This window comes from Thunnus albacares, chromosome 7, assembly GCF_914725855.1.
Source record: "Thunnus albacares chromosome 7, fThuAlb1.1, whole genome shotgun sequence".
NCBI lineage: Eukaryota > Metazoa > Chordata > Actinopteri > Scombriformes > Scombridae > Thunnus > Thunnus albacares.
This window is the reverse complement of record NC_058112.1, coordinates 23925084-23944528: the sequence shown is the minus strand read 5'-3', so window position 1 is coordinate 23944528 and position 19445 is coordinate 23925084. Positions and strand designations below refer to the sequence as shown.

General features: G+C 40.1%; 1 long non-coding RNA gene across 1 annotated transcript; it reads right to left on the bottom strand.

Moving 5' to 3' along the window:
- Window positions 1–4026: 4026 nt before the first annotated feature.
- Window positions 4027–19057, bottom strand: LOC122985230. The gene is made up of 3 exons (XR_006404082.1): window positions 19047–19057; window positions 13650–13652; window positions 4027–4119 (listed from the first exon to the last, which is right to left on the bottom strand). It is a non-coding gene; the product is annotated as an uncharacterized LOC122985230 (long non-coding RNA).
- Between the last annotated feature and the right edge of the window lie 388 nt (window positions 19058–19445).

Sequence of the window (19445 nt, the reverse complement as noted above, 5' to 3'; positions counted from 1 at the left end):
AACTTGTTTTTGGTTGTTTGCTTTTTAAATCAACATCATGGCTCATACAGTTTGCAGGTCCCTGGTGCTACAACAGATTTGTGCTGTGTCCCAATTCAATACTAGCCTACATATTATACTATTTAATATAAAATACTGTTTTGTAGTTAGGATACAAGAAATCAATACATTTTACTACTTTGTACTTGAAGGGAACAATACAAGACTTGTGCTGATGCTGCCAATTACACTTCACAAAGACACAGCAAAAGCTTTTTGTTATCTGAAGTGTTCAGACTGTTTCAACACCAGCCACAATTTGTTTGTTTAAATTTTTTACATTTTTTAAAGTTGTTGTTTCTAGTGGTGAGCAGCTTCTCGAAGTCTATTATGCCTTGCATTGTCGGACGATAGTGTACATCAAAAACACACAAAAAAATCAAGCATCTTTTTTGGTGTGCATAGGACATTGGTGCATTTTTGAATACATTTACTTTTGTCAGTTTTCAGTGTGAACATAGTGACGCGTGAGATAATCAGACAGAATTGCCATGTTGTTTTCCTTTTTTGTTTTTGAAATGCTGGAAATATCTAGGATGTGGGCGTCAATTCAGAGGTCTGAAACCAGTTAATGTAAAAACTGCTTTTGTACTCTTGGCTGCTAAGTGGCTCCACAGTACCAACCAGTTATTTAATGCCACACTCAGGACACTTTACAGAAGATAGCGTAACTCCCGTGCTGCCACCTCTGCTAAAAAAAAGCAAAAGACATGCATTTAAGGTGGTACATAAACATACACCTTTTTGTGTATTGTATCCAAGTGGCTTCCTAGTGGAGAATTAAGTCAATGTATAGCTAGTTAGTGAGTTAGTTAGCTAGTGCCCAGCCCACATGTACAAGACACCAACATAGAGTTATAGTGATGAAATGTTTGTCAAACAGACAAGAACAAAACATCTAACATTACACTGCAAACAAAGACCTTTGTCCTCTGTACCTGCTCTATAATGAAAACCAGCCACACAAAAGGTTCCTTTCCTGAAACACAGGTCAAGTTTTTTAAAAATCATCCAGATAAATTCATTAGGAATTAAGGACATTTTACTAAATAGCATAGCCCTTAAATCATCATATAATGAGCAATACAACATAAAATGGATTTCGTCTTCAGTCTCATCTAAATCACATAGCAAACACCATAATTTCTCTCAGGGAAACCAGTAAACCTGCCTGTATATAATTGTATGTCTACTGACCTGCAACCCAGCATCTATAACAATAAATGCTTTAGAAGTTGTAGCTGTAACTCCACTTACCACCAGTAGATGTCACAGCAGCACAGCCAAAGCTTCAACCCTGGAGCCAACAAGACAGATCCTGCAGGACACTCAAACACAGTGTTTGGTTGATGTCGGTCTACATTCCCTCTTATCCGTGAAAATTGAGAAGCCTGTCCTTCTCTTGCCCCCACGGCCTCTGCAACTGCTTTGAGGTCTGCATAAGGATAAAATAGTTAAAGTCAGCCAGCAGCTCTCACAAATGTCTCCAACTGACTTGTGAAGCCAGAGAGTTGCACTAATCTTTGGCGCCAGAGTCGCTAATCTAGCCCAATAACTCTAACAGGGTGCTAATCATTGTTTTGGTGGAAAAAACCCTGCCAGCTTTTCCATGGCAGTCAGGCCACTTAGAGGCCCCCGAGAGCTTACCCTGATGAGTTTACAGCTGGTGTCAGGCTCAATCAAGGACAACGCTTTATGGTTTTCACAATAATGAGGCTGAACCCTGAAAATGTGTGTTTTACATGCCCGATAGTCCCAGTAATGACTTATCTGGCCTTTTACCCCTGCACCGAAAAAAAAGAAAAGAAAAGAAGGGCTGTGGTGCCAGGAGAATTTACAAAAATATTTACAGAAATATCCCCTACCTTCATTAATTGGTATTAAATAAGTGTGAATGCCTTAAATTCTAATTTAATGTTCCATATTGGCTTGGAGGGTAAAGAGAAAAGCTTCTTTACCTCACTGATGATCACATTTAGCATATCGTTTAAACAAATCAACATGCCTCTAAAGCTTGCACTATGTTGAATATAGAGAGCTCTGTTTCTCTCCCTCTGGATATCACAGAATGATTCCTCTCCCTGTATCACTGACATGTTAAATTAACATGACCAATGAGGTTAATAAATATCGTACATTCCTCCCTTATGCAATCTTTCTCTGGTACAAAGCAGTGATGTAAGAATTTGTGATCCTTATGCTCCGCGTCCATGGCCCGTCCTGTCCAGACATCACAGACCGTAACGAATGAACAGTACAGTGCTGCCTGTGTTCTCAAAGCATGTCAGACTCAATGTCAAGGCCTCCTTCCTCAGCAGACTCTCAACTGTCACTCACATTTAAGTTGGAGGGCTTGAAAGAGTCGGACGACACACGATACAGTCGTCCCATTGAACTGAATTTGACATGTAATGCCAGGTCAGTTAGTTCAATAAATGCTCTCCAGCTCTGAACTGTGGCCTCCCACTTGGCCCGGACCAAAATGTGGCACCCCCAGACCAGCGGGGAGGGAGGGAGGGAGCCCCTGTCGGTTGTGGTGGCTCCGCTTTACTCTTGGCTTCACAGTGCATGTGCTTTCAATTACAGACAAAGGAGAGGCGGTTCTGTGCAGCATGTGGTTCCATTTAGAGCAGGTGAAACAATGTAGGAAAATAGATCCGTCATCCGTCGCATTCCAGAGGCCAGTGAGAAACAGCGCTAAATCATAGCAAAGCTAATCCTGAGAGGAACGGGTGGGGTAAAAGCAGTTGAGGGTCCTGTCGGCATCTTCAACGGGGGCCCGCTCACACCAGTCGCTGTGCATTGCTTCAAAGCATTACAACCACCTGAAAGCAACATCTACTTTCTTATTCTCACCTAAGTGTTATTTTAGATTGCTAAAGTTTTCCCCCAGTCCCACCGATTTTTAGACACACAGCATGTCTATAATGTTAGTCAGTCGGTTGTTCCACCAATTTGTTCCAAACTAAAATATTTCAATAATTTTTGGATGAATTGTAATGAAATTTAATTGTAATGAAATTTTGTGCAGACATTCATGGTCCCCACAGGATGAAACCTAATGATTTTTAATGATCTCCTGACTTTTCCTCTAGTGCCACAATGAGGTTTTGAGAGAACTGCTCTCATAGGATGAATTGACATAACTTTGGTGATGCCTCAACATTTTGTGTACCATCATCAGATCAGGTTTTTAATTTGTTGAATTTGTTTATGAGGAGATACCTTCAAAATGATAGTATGCTGATTTTAGCATTTAACTCAAGGTGACACTTTGCCTAAACACAGCCTCACAGAGCTGCTAGCATGGCTGAAGACTCCTATAACCCTTTTTGATAAAAAAAATTCCAGGAACTATGGAACCAGAGCAACCAAACTCAGGAAGTAAAAGTTTCTATTGGACATTCCTATTTGTTTTTCCACCACTTTCCTGATCTATCAGAAAGTCCAATCCCTGAAGTGGAGACTTTTTTGAACACCTAGAACTAGCCTACAGTACCTGAGGGCGTTTTCAGACCTGCACTTTTTAGTCTAGTTGAATCAGACTCTGGTTCATTTTCCCTCTTGGTACAATTTGTTTGGGCAGGTCTGAACACAGTAATTGTACTTGGGCGCAGAACAAAAATAAAAACCGTACCGAACACTTTAGAGGAGGTGGTCTCGGTCCAGTCCCAAATGAACTCTGGAGTGGTTTGTTTGTGGTGGGAACGTGATCCAACCTTGATCCAACCCAACTACTTGGCATACCTTGTGAGTTTGAGCTAAACGGCTTTCGTAGCCAAGTGTGCTTTGCATACTGGGATACGGATGAGCGAATTTAACACTTGCTAGGAGCTAGCTGGAGACTTAATCCAGGTCCGACCTGGACTAGTGAAACGAAGAACATCATATTTGGCCAGAGGACCTTCTTCAGGACCTTCTTTCTGTGTTTAAGTTCTTGCTCCCACCCCAGACACATCTGACCAATGAACGTTCTCACATGGCTTGTAGTGATGCATTTTGGTTCGCTTGGATTTTTCTCTCTGTGAAAAGAAACTGAACCAAAGGGACAACACATCCACTGATTTGGACCAGAGCAAACTATCTAAAGGTTTGAAAACACCTGGTTCCTCCAGTCGAAACACAGGTTTAGTTCCCGAGTTCCTCAAAAGATCCTTGATGCCCTACAAAGGTTCCTACTGTGGAAAAACCCTTGTTTATATTTTGTCCTGAATGTGGATCTCACTGGCTCTTCTCTTTTGGACTTTTTGTCACTCTCCAGGTGTTCCTGGCTTGAACACCTGAGGAAATATTTAATATGATTTGAGGCTAGACAAGGCTGTGGAGCCAGTGTTGTGTAGCAGAAAAGGAATGTTATTGACTGCTCTATATACAGTATGCAAGAGCAGGTCAGCAGCTGATTTTATCAGACCATTATCCCAACCCACGGATTCCATCTGACCTTCACGTGAGCTCTCGGGGCCTGGAAGGTTTTCCTCTTTTCACCATGTGGTTATAGTCAGTACATGCAGCCACTCTACTCTATTGGAAAGAATGTAGGTTAATATAGCAAGCGGGATCTGGACATCACGCTCTCATTTGCCTTTTATAGCCCATAGGAGCAAAGGCATAGCGTGTGCTCCAAGCTGTAAATCAGTGGATGTTTGGCGTCCCACTACTTTACAGGAGGGGGGCTTTAGGCCTCAGTTAGGCCACAGACCAGCAGCACCCAGTAAAGCTCTCACATGCAGAATGAAAGGGAGGATAGATGAAAGAAAAGAAGACATATTTTTAGCTTGGGCAAAAGCCCAGCAAGTGTCAACTAGATTCAGGGCTAACAAGGATGTATATGAGTGATTACTTCACAGCTCACACTGTTTCAGAGGAATACCTTTTTCTATATGCTTCCGCCACATTGTGGGAAATAATAAAAAGGTATAGATTCCAGGGTGGTGTCGGGAGACCTGTGCCAAAACCAATCCAATCACACTGTTAAAAAATGTGGCAGTTGATTTTCCATCATGTGCATGATAACTTCCATCTGCACCTCCCACTTAGATTCCATGGTCTGGTCCAGGTTTCTCATGTTTTAAATACCTAAATTAAAGTTGATTTCTTCTTCAGTCCCTTTTAGGCTAATGAACATGACGGGAAGGTAGATTCTTTATCTATTTGTTTTTCTGTAACCACAAATCTGTTTTTTTTTTACTCTTTAATTCCATTTCAAAACGGGCAGAAGTTTAAAAAATAGAAACAACATTACAGATTCCATTCTGAAATGTTATTTTATAAGGTCATGAATTGCCCTGCAGTTTGATTGCTGATTGTAGTTAATATCAGGAAACAGAAGATTATAGTCCATTAGGTTTATGCCCCAGGACTGATTATACCAAATTCTGCACCCCTCAGTCCATCCTGGCCTGTCACTGCTCTCTCCCCCATCAGTCTAAATTTGGGTTAAAAATGTTCTGCCCTACTTACTTTCTGTTAAAGGGTCGATTCACCCAAATTACAAAAAACATCACTCACTTCTAGTGGTACAGCAAGTAGCCTTGCAGATAGTTTTTGTTTTATTATTCTCTTACATGCCTCTGCCTCAATACAATGACAGTAGTTAACAAGTTAACAGTATTGAAAAATTACACTTTAATAGTTCAACAGCAGCATCACATTCCAGAAAGTGTTCCTTTTACTTTGGATAATCCTCACAACACAATGTCAACCATAGAAAACTGACTTTAAGGAGCTCCGTGGATGATCCAAGATCCAGTTTTAGACCCAAAGCCTTTGTGGTTGGACTTTGACAGGACTTGCCAAAGGAGGTCAGACAAGAAAACTCTGTTTATTCTTTTAATAACCTTTAAAACCCACTCTCTAGAGATGTATTCATAATTTCTGAATGGAATTTTTAGCCATAATTACAACATTTTGTGAAAAGCTCCAGAACAGCTATTATAAGGTGGATCAGCTATTTCCAAGATCAAGAATCAACAAGAAGTGCTTAAAGTGCTCAGCAACAACTACAATTTACAACTCCATCTGCTGACGAAGATCATGTGATATGACCAAAAGCCACAGAACAGCTACTAAGTCGACCTTGTGGTGAAACTGTTGTCTTGGCATCATTTATTTGTTTTACGTTTTAGTTGTTTATCTGTTTGTGTTTTTTTTTTCTTGTTTTGTCTTACTGTAAAGCAGTGTGTTATGGAAAGTGTTGCATTGATAAACTCCAGACTCTTCTCATTTGTGGTTCTGCAATGGTGGAATGAGCTACCCAGCTCCATACAGTCTGCTGACTCCCTTTGTACATTCAACAAATGCCTGAAAACTCAGCTCAAAAAACACCTCAACATTTTGAGCCCCTTTAATTTTTTAGTACTTTACTATACTATAGTATTTCTTATACACTTGTCTACTTCCAGTTGTTTTTTACTTTTATAATTATGTATATATATATATATATGAATTCAAAAAAACAACCCAAAAAAAACCCATCTGTCTAGTGCTCTTTCTCATTGCACTTGGTCAGCTACTTGAAAATTTATACCATGATTCTTTTGGAGTTACTGTCAAATTTACATTTTATTCTTCTTCTTCTTCTTCTTCTTCTTCTTCTTCTTCTTCTTCTTCTTCTTCTTCTTCTTCTTCTTATTATTATTATTATTATTATTATTATTATTATTATTATTATCAGTGACATTGTTTTTGGAAAAAACACAATGTTGCACAAACACAATTATTTAATCATATTTTTTTGTAATATATTGGGCAGCAGAGATATCTCAAAACTGCAGCTCAGACCAATTTCTTTTTAGCGCTGCTCTCTCTTAATAGTTTAGTTTATTTTCCTTTGCTTTTGCTTCATTTTTGATGCCTTGTGAAGCACTTTGTAACATTTGTTTTTAAAAGTACTATATGAATAAAGTTCAGAGGTGAGAGAAAACATGTTTTTTTTTGTATTTTGGATGAACTTAATTGAGTTTGTGCTTGTAAATCATTTGAAAAAACAATACATTTCATACAGAAATGTATTTAATCTCATACCCTCCAGTTTTTCTGTAATATATGTGTATGTAGTCTGGATGTAGTGATGTACAGTGAGTCCTTTTTCTGCAGCCGTCTGTTTTTTGGGTAAATAAGTAAATATGTTTGTTTTTTATTAAGTGTACTGTATAGGAGACTTAATCACAGACTGTATAGAGTCACAGTCTCAGTCTCTCTCTTCACAGCTTTATGGTGGACAGACACCATGCAGCTGGTCAGTGCTGGCCTCTCAGTACAGGAAGTCCTCAAAAACAAATGACCCTTAATTACTGCAATAGCGCAGCACACCCTCTATTCCCTGGACTCTAACCTTTCCCTCCATGGCCCTCAGTTGTCTAGGGACAGGGGGGAGGGAGGGAAGCATGAGCCCCATTAAGAAGCTAATGAACTGTATGCTACAATCTGATAGCAGGTGAACCCATAATCAGACCAGTGCTAGCAGCCTGTGGGTACAATTGCCTCTCACCCAACAATTAACCCAGCAATAAATCATTCCACAGCTGCGCCATCACATGGGGTCCATCACCCTCTGCAACCTCTCACTCTGAGATAGGGGTCGATGAGAGAGGGGATAGCACCCAGAGGTTGGGGTTACAGATGGAGTGTTTGAAGTCTGAGATGTTATGGTTGGTGTAGGAGGGAAGGGCCCCCCTAGAGAGGGTGTTTAGGGTTTGGGATGAGAGACTTGAACAGTGTTTTAGATTAGGCTTCTAATCCCTCTAATGAAGGCCAACTTTAGTGCTCCATTGTTGTGTAAACTGTCGTGCTTGTAATGCCCGTGCAGCAGTGACAGATCCAGCTCCTTGTCTTTCATCAGCCGAGCAGTTGCACACACCGCAACAGCTAATCAAGTCAAGCTGATGTGAGAGAAAATGGTGTGTGTGTGTGTGTGTGTGGAGTGTGAACACAAACAGTACATACATGTATGTAAGTAGCTCACAGTATTTAACGTGTGTGCATGAATTTGTGTCGGCACATTTGTAGTTGTGAGCTTTTAATCTGTTTTTTGTTAACGGAAATGGTGGAGCACTAAATTGGGAAAACAGTATGATGATTATGCTTTTGTTCCGAAGGGAAAATCAATTTGCCGTTCATAGCCGTACTAAGTGTTCACTTCTTATTTCCTGAACGTAGCCTTGATGTGTGTTTAACCATGCGCTATCAAATCAACATTCTCCTGTTGAGATGTGATGATTAGGCTACACCATCAGTCTGGTGTTTACCTAATGGACCAATTCCAATCAAGGCCCATCTATTTTTGTTTGAGAGTTGTTGATAAAATGTTTCCTGCGTTTAATCAGAGGAAAACACTAATTTAGCAAACCTAAAGACCCTTATATCATTAGTTTTTTTTTGTGTTTGTTTTGGTTTTTTTTTTTACATATTAATCACTTTTAGACTGTCTGTGTGTGTGTGTGTGTGTGTGTGTGTGTGTGTGTGTGTGTGTGTGTGTGTGCTTTCTTGTAAACAAACGCATTTATATTAACATTCAGTATTACTCACCAAAACACGTTTTGTGTATCCATGAGGCCTGCCAAACCTGTTGAATACATTTCTTTCCTAATAAAACATTTGCAAACCCTATTTTTAAATTATTTTGAAACCTGCATTGTTTACTTCCCTGTCTGCTAGTTCGCACTCTTTACTGCCCTTTGTTTGCAAATTACTACATTTCTTGTCACTACAACTGCCTGAAAGCATTTAGCACCTTAAGAGCCAGATAGTTCCCTTAGGAGCTGGTGGAGACCAAACAGAGCTAATATATATATATATGTATATATATACTGGACTTACATTTGCCAGGTGGCCAGAAACACAACTTCAAATGAATGCTAATGTTAATCCAGCTCTGCTACTGTAGCTGCTTAAATAGGCAGCTGCTTGTTGAGCAGTTTTATCAGTCATACTGTATTTATTCAGAGGAGATAAAAAGAAAACCAAATCATCCAATCATCCCTTGTTTGTCATCCAGTTACTGGCACAGACTTTTGAAATGGCCACCCATCTCCTAAAAAAATATCATTTGCAATGTAGCAGTAAACCACAAATGTACCTGGGACACTAGGAAGAGGAAAACAACACTCAACACACACACACACACACATACACACACACACACACACACACACACACACACACACACACACACACTGAGACAGCAAGGCCTTTCTCTCTAATTATGCTATTCCAGGAGCCATAATGATCACTCTCTCCCTCTTTCACTCTCACTCTATAAAAACCCTCCAATGCAGGACTATATAGCATGATTTTCTCCATCAGCCAGCCAATGAGGGCCGACGCTCACTGACAGAGGCTTGTGCCAAGCCACAACTGTCCTCCCCACATCCTCTCACCTCTCTTCTTCTCCTCTTGCCACCCATAGCTTCCCTTGAGCGGAACCCACAGTCTATGCAAACACAATTGCCTGGCAACTGACTTTTCTTCTCAGCCCTGTCGGTCATTAAGCCTGCCCGGGTTATGCTCAGTATCGATGCAAAAGAATAAAAAGAGGAATTCAAAACAAATGAGTGTTGCTGACAGATGCGGTCTTTCGGCTTTGTTCGGGGACAAAAGCTTTTTTTCTTCTGTGAGCTCTGGAGAGGAGGTGGTGGCAGCAAAACTGAAGGAGGTTATGTAAGATCAAAGATGCCAATCTGGCATGAGTGTTAGCTACACTGAGGGCTGCTGAGGACCTGTCAGTGTGTGAAGAGCAGCCCTCGGGCCCAAATATGTCCACTACGCATGCCGTTACTCATTTTTCAAAATAACTCAAATATGTAATTTTCTGTATAAATGACATGATTTCAAGTCTTGTTTCAGTTACTACCCTTTATACTCATCCCTGTGTTTGTTAAAGGACCAAATCAGAAGTGTTGTACAAATATTAAAGATTAATTCTGAGTAAGCCTTAATTAGAAACTAATAATTTGATTTACACAGAGTTTGGTCTTATGTAAACTGCATAACAGCAGAACAGATTTGATGAAAAAATCAGAAACAGATCTGGTTGTCTTCTTCAGCAGATGAAGGTGAAGGGTTGTTGATGTGGCTGAGAGCTCAGGAAAAAGCCTATGAATGGACTTTGAGTTAAGATTTTTTTTGGTTAAACTACTGTTCACAAAGTGAAGAATTAGCTCTTCTATCTATCAGTTTGATTATTAACAATGTGATTTTGCCTACATTTGACATATCACAATATAAACTGAATAATATATAAATAAATATATACCTTACTTATACTACATTTTCCAAATGCATGCTTTACGGTTTTAAAGTTTTGAATGTATTTTTTCTACTACTAGTTAGTCAGTAGTTTCTTTTCCTTTCTGTACAGTACCAAAGTTGATCAGCAAATGCTTTGCTTGGGTTATTTAATCCATTACAGTAAATATAAAGGCTTCAGTTATTTTCTGTCAGGTTTCATTATCATTAAGTGGTGATGCAGTTGTGAAGACTGTATGATGACATAACTTTGACAAAAATGAATGCACAATTGAAGTTCTCTGTGGAGGATTACATAACTCAAGCACGTTTCCTGCAAAGATTATTACATTGTATTAAAATGAATGGAAACCAGCGAATGCTGGAAACTGTGGATAAAGTTCACTCAATATTTTAAAACACGTGGTTTGATTTGTAGTAAATAGGACAAAACATGCCAAACCACTGGTATGATTCTAAGTCTGGTATTTTTGATTCACACGTATTTAGTATGTCCACTATGGTCCACTCATTATTTCCTCAGCACAGCTCTTAGGTCAGGGGTCCTGTTTGCTCTGCAGTTTATGGAGGCCCAGAAGATTAAGCCTAGTGTGTGTTTACAGTAAGCAGGGTCACAGAGGACGGTCACTGTGGTCGTACCTCTAAACTGAGAGTTTCATAAACTCACAACATCTCAGGGACACAAGCTTTCCACTGTGCCGCTGCTGAATAAACTCTGACAGGCCCTGTAATCAGCAGGCACATAAGAGATGTGTCTGAGACAAGCTGCTAGACAGTTTCCCCCCTGATATGTAACCAACTCGCCTTCAGGGTCACACAAACGTACATAAACACACACATGCAGCCTGGCCTGCTGGCTGTGACCATGGTCTAATTGGGAAGAGACGAGGTTAAAAATAGCATGTGGTGACGGTGGTATCTCATAATGACATCCTGGCTAGACCAGAGGCCAGATCCGCTCTCTGTTCGCTTCACTAAACTTCTGACATTGCCATGAGGGAAATTTTGAGCGGAAAAAAGTGCACCGCTAGTCATGAGGTATTCAGTACTGGAGCTAAGTATGGGGTGTTTTTTTTAGTGCACCATTTTCATTCTTTTTCTGAGCTGAGGACACAATGTGCCAGCACCATTACCACGCCCTACTGAGGGAAAGCAGGGAAAGACAACAGCTGCATGTCCTCACATACCTGTGGTCCGTGACAGACGCTGCATCCCCGCTTCCCCCCACCCCCCAGCCTTGCAGATTAACAGGAGCTCAAGATAAGAATACACAGGTGGCAAATGTTCATTTCATCCGTCAATAGGTGGAAAGTTGACTTTACACTGCTTTTGATTTATGAAGCCTTTCGTAAATCTCTCACATTAATCTTCTCTTTGACGGTTTGCAAATATACATACGGTAAAGTCAAACTAAAACTGAAACTCTTTTTGCCAATAAATCAGTATATACAGTACTGTGCAAAAGTTTTAGGCACTTTAGATGTTTAGATCCTTATTCATTATGCAATACCATCAGAAATGCATCTGATTGGTCCCAAATGTATTCTGCAGCATAACAATGACCCCAAACATACAGCAAGATTCATAAAGAACTACCCTCAGAGACAAGAAGAACAAGGGGTCCTGCAACAGATGTATGGCCCCCACAGACCCCTGATCATAACATCATCGATTCAATCTGGGATTACATGAGAGAGAAGCAACTGAGACAGCCTAAATCCACAAAGGACTGTGGCAAGTTCTCAAAGATTCTTGGAAAAACCTACCTGCCAAATACCTTGAAGGACTGTGTTTTAGTTACCTTGTTACCTCCTAGAAACAACCCTCAGACGTTAATCAATCATTGCCATGGGAAACGCTTCTCTGGGTTTGAAGCTTAGATTCTGTTTTCAGAACTATGTCCAAAAGCAGTTTTATTCTCTTTTAAGAATTAGAAAAATATGTCTAATAGCCCCGGTATCATTATAGTTTATGGTTTCTTACACACAAAACGAATCAAATTTTTTTAATTCACGATCCTAATTAAAGTTAGACTTTAGTAAACCATCAAATAACAAGGTTACTCTGCTGGTTTCCCATATCATCAATAACAATGTTCTTTGCATTCATTCTTTGTTTTGAAATGTTGGTTGACCTTTGATCTGACCCCAATGGCTGGAGGTCAACAGGTTTGCAGACAGGTTGGGAGCTGGTTATATAACTGCACAGCTGCTGTTTGAGTTTATTACGTATGTGCTGACCCGCGAGATAGTAGCTGAAAGATCTGAGTGGAGGTGTGAACATGTCTGAGTGGTCGTCAGGGAGAGACCGATGGAGGGAGAATGTGAGAGGGTTGAGAGAGCGAAACGCCTGTTGTGATAAGTTTGACTATGTGCGTGCAAGAGTCCCTCAGTGTTATAACTGTTTGTACTTCTGTGTGAGTGTGTGTATGTGTGTTTCTGACAACAGCACCCTGTCATTACCACCCTTGACTGCTGATTACTGGTGCTACATGGCCTGTGGAGGTGCACCTGGGTAGCAGCTCACACCTGTCCCATCCCTGTTCACGTCTTAAATTGATTAAAGGGCTCCTGAGTCACTCGTCTGTCCAAGTCTCACTCTGCAGACTACTCATTTCCATGTTTTATAATGTTTTTACACTTGTAAATCAGCTTGTAAAAAAATGCTTTGCCCCAGTCTGAAAACTCTTATGCAACGGTACAGTGACAGCATGTTATACCTCCTGGCCTACAGGATCTACACCGGTCGGGACATGTTGCTGTAGGGAACATGTAGAGTGTGTGTCTGTATGTTGTGTGTAATGGCTGCTAACCATCATCACTTGTAATCCACAGCTCTGAGAGTGACGGCTGTGGTTGAAGATGAGTGATTACATGCTTTAATGTTCAAAGGGTGTTACATTACATGACCACCTTTCCATGGGTCCATTTACACGTGTCATTTCAGGTATCTCGTATCTTGATAAGCTCCAGATGAGATTTAAAACATTTCCATTTACACCAATTCCCCTTTCAGATATTCATCCCTTTATGTAAATCTGTTGGCAGTTAAAAACCACCTTACAACAATAGTAATAATCAGACTTTATATATTCCTTCTATATATATTCAAATTTCAGCCATGCCAACCGTTGAATAAATGAATACCCAGCGAAATGCTTTACATACATACAGCATGTGAGCAAATAGGAATTAAATGAGAGTATAAATGATGTAATTGACAGTTGTGGTGTGGATTCCCTGAGTGAAGCGCTCATGATGGTCATTAATTAAGGCGTCAACAGCTAAATACGTTTTAAAAACCATCAGTGATGAAGCCTGTGAAAGAACAAAAAAAACAGTCCTTGCTATCATAACTTTTTTAACCGACTGCTCTCTCTGCTTCCTCTCATGCAAGCATTGTCTCTTTCTGTAAATGTCATATCAGAATGAAGTCATAAGGAACATAAACATAAAAGTCTGCATGACAAAAAAGCCATCACTTTAACAGCTTGATGAAGCCAGCAATGTTACAAATTCCATGTCTGAAAAGGGTTTTAAGTGCAAAGGATCATGTCTGTTGGGCAGCTAGATCACAAATCTAAATGCAGATTATTTTATGTTAAATGAGGTGTTGCAACATTAAGTAAACTAAATGCGGCAGAAATGTCCTGCCTGAGGATCTGAGAGTAGCTGAAAGAGATGATATCTTTAAACAAAAACCCTTTTAACTTGGATGCCTTACATTTTTTTGTTGTTGCTATATTATTTAATTTTCAGCTTTAGTGTTTCTTTTTAATTGTTTTTATTGTCTTTTATATATTGTTTATCATTTTGTGTTGATTTTTTTTTACTTTTACTTGTCTGTTTTACTATTTATCTTTCTACTGTATTATTGTCAGCCTTACTAGTTTGCCAGTCACTTGAAAAGCACTTTAAACCTGCATGAAAGTTGCTATACAAATAAAGTTTGATTGATTGATAAAACAAGACAAATGGAAACAGTATTCAGTAGAAGCTTTCTGAAACAAACTGTCTATACTGAATCATACTGAATCACATGTTATATGGTATTACATTTTTTTTAAAACTCTTACATCCTGGAGGCAGTATCAGATAACATAAGTCAGTCTGTGCAAATCAAAAAGACAGCACACTCCTGTCTTTCTGTTGACAAATGTCAGTTGCTTTTGACATACTGATGAAAAAGGTTAGAGGTCAAGACCATAAGAGAAAACTCTTTAACTCCGCACCTCTGTGTGACAAAACAGCAGATGATGCCAGAGACTTTTCTGTGAAAGGTTGGACTTTTACACATTCTTTTTCCTGATGAGCCCTGTCTGTGTTTTCTTTCTGCTAAGATGATTAAAGGTAAGCCTGAGAAAGGGATTGGATTGTTTTTTCTTCTTCTCTCTCTGGCTTTGTGTTTGCCTCTTCCTCGCTCCAGTCTCCTAGCTGCCTGCCAGACTCGTGAGTTGAACATGGTGTAGATTCAACATAAATCCTACATCAGCACTCACATGCATAAGGGGGGGAGGAACTGGGGATTGTGAATTGGCTCTCACTTTCAGAATGAATCTCTTGATTAAGCAACTGAACAAAATGCCTTTGCAGAACTTCTACCTTTCAACTCACCACATATCTCCTCTTTCTTTCTCCATGTAGAGGTTTTGGTGACTGTTGATGCAGAACTTCTGGTGATTTATGTCCTCCTCTGCAAAGACAAAGGCAGCACAGAGCGCAAGAGGTGAAAGGCTACTCCTTGTACACACACTGAGGTATGTAACGCTGCCCCCCCACCCCCACCTCATAGCCCCCATCACTCGATTAGCCCTGTTCTCCGAAAAGGCTTGCTCCATATATCATCTGTGCACCACCTCGAAAGTAGGTCAATAAAAGTTTGGACTGAAATTCTCAGACACTAAAAGAGGGCGACGTCTCAGAGGTAGTTGAGTGTGTTATGGGCCAGTGAGCATGACCTGGCATGGTGTGGCATAAATATTTTAGGCTATCCTCTGCTTGAAGGAGAAACAAAATTGGTTGGTGGAAAGTTGGTGGACTTCTTATCGTTTGCTACAGTATCAATTTTATGATACAGTCGTAGAGCAAATAGCCACAAATTAAGTCTGTATTTTGAACAGTGGCTGTCAATTGAACTGTGTAGTAGGTATTTTTGCTACATCATCTCTAGCATGCACACAAGTTTAAATCAAAGCCACAGTCTCACATTAACATACACAAACCGGCATGTGTGCAAAAATATGGCAGGTAAATCACCCAACGAAGACACAAAGGATGTGGATATGCAGTTTACCGTGACAGCTAATGGGAACATATGTCTTTGTATGTGTTACATCATAGTTTAAAAACTGTTTAAAAACTTGCAGTTTACAAACTTTTTAAAAATGTAAATACAAGTATACCTACTCCACTATACGCGTATACGATTACAAAAGCAACTGGTCTTACTTAAAGAGCTTTGTTTGTCCACCTACCTGTTACTGGTGCAAGTAGTTTTCAAGTTAAAGAAAAGCAAGTAGTGAAACATAAACATGAATGAATCCAGGGCACTGCATGCCCAACACAGCCATGTATTTCAAACCAAACCCATTAAAACCAGAGCTGCAGACCTGAGACTTGAAACCTGGATCCAAATGAGACTTCGGTCATGAAAATGAGGACTTCAGGCTAGACAGACTAGGAGGCAAAGGGGGTCTGGTTTTTGCATGGTAAATACCTGGGACAATAAAAAACTAAATAAAACACCAGTGCAGTGAATATTTCATTATCAGGCCTTTATATTAAAAAGACCTCTCAGCTAAGTAAAAAAACAACATTGACACAACTTTGAAAGAAGGATGTTCAGTTGCCATGTAATGTCATGTCATTGATCAGCGTTCAGAGACCCAAAAGACTTCGACCTGGACGTGCAATTTGCTTTTGAAGACTTGACTTGCCAGAAAGCAGTCTGGGGGACCCCTATAGGGAGTCTCGACATGAATCTTAGGGGTCATGAGATGATTACCATGGTAGGAATGAAGGAAAACTAAATTTAGTTACACATGAAATTATTTTATTTAATGATTGCTTCTTTGTTGTGACAGTTCACTTTCATGAGGCCTCTAAAGATTAAATAAATCAAACAAGGGACGAAATCACTCTGCAACAGAGCTGCCTGTTATCAATAGACTCAATGCACAGTGTGAGGAGGCGTCACAAATAGGGCTGCAACTAACAACTATTTTCATTATCGATTAATCTCAATTAATTGGTAATACATCAGAAAACTGTGAAACAATTGTGATTACAATGTCCGGCAGCCAAAGGTTATGTTATCAGATGTCTTGTTTTGTCAAACCAACATTCTAAAAACTAAAAATATTCAATGTACTACAATGTTAAGACGAGGACAAGCAGCAAATTTAAGATGCTAAACCATCAAATTTTGGGCATTTTTGCCAGAAGCATGACTTAAATGACTAATCAATTATCAAAATAGTTGACAATTAATTTTCTGTCGATCGACTCACTGACTAATCATCTAATTATTGCAGGTCTAGTCACAATGGAAAATCGCTTTGTACCCAGGGGTCACAAGCAAAAACTTCTGAGAGCCAAAGGAGTCTTGAGGTACACACCGACAGACCTGAGACTTACCACAAAATAAAAAAGCTCTGATCAAAACTACGGCAGCATACAGAAAGTTGAATAAATTGCTCTCTATGACACAAGAACCTACAGCATGGCTACTGATACAGATGTTGAGCTATAATCCAGCCCTGTAGAGCTCGGCTTAGCCTTGCTGACTCTGTTTCACGCAGTGTGAAGGAGCTCAGTTCAAAGCTCTGCAGCCTGGGTGGGAGGAATTCACCATCACCTCTCACATGTCTGAAGGTCCACAGGATCAGATGCCTTGGAAGAGAGGAATTAAAACAAAAAAAATAGAAGGATGAAAGAGGGGAGAACATTGGAACGACATGGGGAAACTGAGAGATGGAAGTTTACACACATAGACATCACACATGCAGACACGCTTCCACCCATGCATTCCTTTTAAATGAAGGCCAAGCAGGAGTGTTCATCTCACACAGGGAGAGCTGTCAATCTGTTGTTCTTTGGCGGCAGTTTGAAGAAGCATGAGTCGACTGGTCTGCTTCTACTAAAATAAAGAAATATGAAATCAGCTTGCCACCCCCACTCGCTTTTGGCTCTGTTCGATGAGTCAGCCATTACAAAATATTCAATGGAACTGATGTAATAAAGAGACAGAAGGAGAAGGGACAAGCATGTTAATAATGAAATTTCAGATGTTGATTCTATTACTACCCCTGGATATTAATTATGAGTATTACCTCAGCACTCTGCTTTTCATATAAGTCTTGCATCCCACCCTCAGTGCTGACAAGGTGAAAAGACAGGCTTTGGCAGAGGCCGTCTTTGTTGTTTTAGGCTCAAACCTGATTGGTGCTTCTTAATGCGGTGTGGAGGAGATGAGGAAAGGATTTAGGGTAGAGGGAAGGAAGTGAGGGAAGGAGAGGGGGAGACACGAAAGTCCCGTTGGGCTTTGTTTTTAAAAACACACATCATCTTCCATCTGGGCCTCATTGAACAGAGAAACCTGAGTAACATCCCAGTTATGCAACTCAGTTAAACCAGCTTAGACCTCCGTGTAGAAGAATCATCAGAAACATCTTGATATGAGGTGATCATCCAGAGGTTCATGTATGAGAGATAGGTAAAAAATTTAGTGTCCTGGTTGGCTCTGTGGGTGAGATGAAGGTCAGCAGCAAGAAGTTTTGGGTCTTGTATCTATGGACGGGGGTACAAGTTCTTAAACTTGGGGTCAGGGTTTGGTGTTTAAGGGTTAGAGAAAATGTTTAGTGTTTCGAGACCAACTCCAAGCCAGCAGACAATGTTGGGATCCCTCTCCACAGGCCCCAGGAAGCGACAGAAGAGGTAGTTGTGTTTCTGGGTCTGAAATGAGTTCTTCCTTAGTGGCAGTAGGTTTATTGTTCTAACGAAATGGGAGAGGATTGATGCCTATAGGTAGCAGGGGAGAAAGCCGTGTGCGGCCCGAGTGTCTGGAATGCATTACATATCCGTCTCCCAGTCGAAAAATACCTCACCTCACAACATCGCACTCCCCATGTGGTCCGGCTCGCTACACGGGCTTCATGTTACAGAGGGATCAAGGAATCGCACGCTAACAGGCAGTGGAACAACAGGCTTTCGGTTTCCGATCTTTTAAGAGTTAAAATAGTGGGAAATATTTCCAAAGCTGATGGAATGTTGTTTTCTCATGACTGGATAGACTCAAAGAACCACAACTCACTGAATGAATTCTTTTTACAAATGTAATATTTCCTTCAGAAGTTATGACACATAGGAAATTAAAATAAAGAAGCAACAGGCTCATCATATATATTTAAGTGTTTGCTAACCCCCCCCCTCAAAACAAAGATTGTCAAATGGAAGCAGCTGTGGAGATCTAGTATGAGATACTGTGCATTTTAAGAGGTTGGAGGGTGGTGTCTTTCTTTTCGGTTATAGATCAGAGTTCAAGCTCAAGATTACACCTTCCAGTGCCATTAACGCTTACAATTTAATATGCATCTTGTTTGTTCAATCTGTATATGAAATGGAAAACTGACAAATTGTGGGGAACAATAGCCAGGGCCTTGATGTAATAGAGGAGGGTTGCCAGGAAACCATCACTAAAGCCAGAAGTGCTGGGCAAAAACTGACAAATAAGTTGTTGTACATTTGTTTAAATAAACAAGATACAACACGCTAAGTAGCCTAGTGTGCTAGGCTAGCTATTTTCTCCTACTTCTGGTCTATATGCGACACTAAGCTAGTTGTCTCCTGGCTCCAGCTCTGTACTTAATGCGCAGACATGAGCATAGACGTCATCAAATCTTGGAAAGAAAGTGAAGTTTGTTTCTAAAAATGCTGACCTCTTTAATTAATTCAGTGGTTCCTAATCTTTTTTGTCATGTGACCCCTTAAAACGGGGGTTATGTGTACTTGGGATTGCTTGGCATGTTGAATTTATCAAAGGTTGTGACCAGTTGAAACAAAAGATGATTCTTCCCTCTTAGATTGGTTTATTTCTATAACATTTATGGGCCTTAAAGAAATGCATGAGAAATACAGTTAAGTCTGAAAATAATTTTATTTTGC